At 45.2% G+C, this 2,756-nt stretch overlaps 1 long non-coding RNA gene across 2 annotated transcripts; it reads left to right on the plus strand.

Annotated features, from left to right (window-relative positions):
* Positions 1–1,569: 1,569 nt before the first annotated feature.
* On the plus strand, positions 1,570–2,478 carry LOC133905702 (uncharacterized). 2 transcript variants are annotated; one of them, XR_009907676.1, is made up of 5 exons: positions 1,570–1,731; positions 1,829–1,897; positions 1,975–2,043; positions 2,124–2,201; positions 2,335–2,478. It is a non-coding gene; the product is annotated as an uncharacterized LOC133905702 (long non-coding RNA). The 2 variants fall into 2 exon arrangements; XR_009907675.1 differs by lacking the exon at positions 1,570–1,731 and having other exon boundaries at positions 1,760–1,897.
* Positions 2,479–2,756: the final 278 nt, after the last annotated feature.

Consider the following 2,756-nt stretch of genomic DNA (forward strand, 5'->3'; position numbering starts at 1 on the left):
TCCTTAAGTGTCAAGTGGAAGCTCAGTCGGGTCGAGTGCCTTGCGGCTAACCGCACTCGAGACTTGAAGGAAAAGACTAAAGAACTCAACTGATTGACACCCGACTCCGAGTAGAGTTAAAAAACCTTTCGAAATTTGAAACGATGGATGTAGGAGCATTTAATGCAGGCAGAAGGGCATGCAAAGATTCGCACGTCATCATCATACCACTTTTCACGCCAGTCGAAGCATGGTAAAAACGGGCGTGGTGGTCGAAGAGACGGTAAACTTTTGACTATTTACCCGTATGACCCGGACTTGTGGTGGCCATTCCTCATCATTGCCACCGGTCTTCCTACCCAAGCCTTTCAGCTTTCTCCACCCCAGCACACACTACCGCTAGAAAGAACTTCTAGATCCATGGATCCCATCTCTTCCTCAGAGATCCCGACTTCCTCCTCACCAGAGAAGTAGTCGGACGCAGCAGCTGCTGGCACCTCGCCCGATCAGTACGATGAGGCAAGGTTTATGATCGAGGGCTGGACACCCTCGGCAATGCAAGAATCTATGCTGGCGGAACTTGAAGTAGAAGGAGTGGTGCCGCTGCGCAGCCTGGTTGAATGGAGGACAACATTTGGTGAGAGATTCCCTTCCTGCAAGAGTGAGCATGAATTTGTAGTTTTCAAGTCCTTCTTTGGTTGTGGTTTTAACATTCCTCCATTCAAGTTTCTCCTCAATGTACTCGATCGATATCAAATTGAACTTCACCTTCTGAACCTCAACTCCGTCACCATGTTGAGTGTCTTTGCTCATCTTTGTGAGGTTTTCCTTGGTATTGAGCTAAGTTTGAATCTTTTTCAGTACTTCTATAAACTGAAAAGAATTACTGAGAAAAAAAGTGTAGGGGGTGTGGTTTCCAATTGAGGAGTGGAATGAAGAACTCCTATATCTTGGTTCCCCTAACCTCTTCTTGGTTGAAAGATTGGAAAAAACTTTGGTTTTATATCTCCAATCCTGACCCGATTGGTTTTCCATTAGTGTACAGAGGTATTTTTTCCCGTCCAAAATCCTTATTTGACACAAGATCACCGAGAGTCTGACCACACTACCTATTTCGCCAACAGGATTGGCATGTTGAGGCAATTTGGCCTAACCTGGTGGCATGTGGTTAGAGACTTTATTAGTAAGAGATTAAGTCCCTTGAAGGCGCGAACACGCCTGGCATGGGAATATAGTGGGGATGAGGATGCTTCCAGGGATGCAGCTGGATGTAAGGCTTAATTAATATTTTTCCCTTTTCATTTCGCTATGAAGGGCTTTGTCGAGTAAACCTTTCTTCTCTTTTTCAGCTCTACTTGCTCAGGATATAGCTGCCTAATTGAACATGCTTTTCTCTTCTGGTGCACCAGAGTGTGATATTCTTCCTTACTCCCTTGAGAATCCTTGACCAGATGTAAGGGTTTTAATGCAAAAGTAGGACCAGTTATCGTCCATTTGATCTGACTTGTTTGTATGACCATAGGCTCCATTCTTCCACCAAGAACACATCCTTTTGAGCGAGGTCTTTGATCTCGACGGCACCTTTTCCGCTGATGTTGTCTCCTGGGGGAAGGGATCAGCCAATGAGGAGACCAAGGTGTCTCTTCGATCGAAGAGATTATCCCCGTCTTCTCAACTGCTAAGAGATTATCCTCGTCTTCTCAACTGCTGCCTGATCTGAGCCCTCTCAAACGCAAGCAAAGGAGTCCTCGGGTATACTGATTAAAGTTCTTATTACCTTCTTATTTCCTTTCAAATTATTAAGTAGATACCTGAATGCATTCGGTTTGGATGAGTGGCCTCTTGTTAGGGAACGGCGAGTGTACCAGCTCAATCGCCTCCTCGAGCAACCGCCGCTCTCGATGTCTCGGTCGAAAAGGTAAGTCTTATCGAGTCATCGATTTCCTTTCGGTCATTCTATTGATGACAAGTTGCATGAATGGCTCTCTTTTTTAGGGGACGTCTGGCGTGTCCTCACAATCGCCAACTCGAAGGACCGTCATGCCTGATGAATCGACTAGAGATGTAATTTCAGTTGAATTATTGCTCTTTAGTTGGTCATACTTTCACTCAATAATGCATTCTTATTATTTGGTTCTTTGTAGGCTACTGACGACTTGACATTGCCTGGTCCATATGTAACTCCTCCACCGGCTTCGCCTACCGGACCAAGAACAAAGAAGGTGACCACAAAAAGGCAAAATCCAAGCATCATTTCACATTTTCCGATTTCAAAGAGGTTTGTCTTGGATTATGATCTCGACTGGTCAATTAATAATCCTTTCTTTTCCTCTTCTCTTTTTCTGTTGATTGCAGACTATCGATTGAGGTGCAAACAAAGGCTGTTAGTGCCTTGACCAGTCATCTGGGGCTAACTTCCCCGGTTGACTTGGCCTCGGCTCCAATCAGAGATCCTGCCTCGAGTGCGCCCGAAGAAGACCCGCAGCTCAGGGGAAGTGAAACTTCAATACCAATTCCAACTGATGATCCGTGGGCGGCGATAAAAGCTCTTCTCCAGGCTACAATTGCTCAGGTAGCTGCCACTGAGGCCAACCACCACAAAAAGCTCGAAGCCAAGAGGGAGAAAATTGAACATAAGTTTGTTCTTGATCACAAGTGCGTGATTCGATTATTAGGTGACTCGCAAAGAATTATTGTTCGATTTACCTTTTTTAGGCCTTAAGTCCTCCTGCAACAGCAAGGAAAAGCTTCTTGCTAACACAATGAAAAAGGTTAAC

This window comes from Phragmites australis, chromosome 23, assembly GCF_958298935.1.
Source record: "Phragmites australis chromosome 23, lpPhrAust1.1, whole genome shotgun sequence".
Classification (NCBI taxonomy): domain Eukaryota; kingdom Viridiplantae; phylum Streptophyta; class Magnoliopsida; order Poales; family Poaceae; genus Phragmites; species Phragmites australis.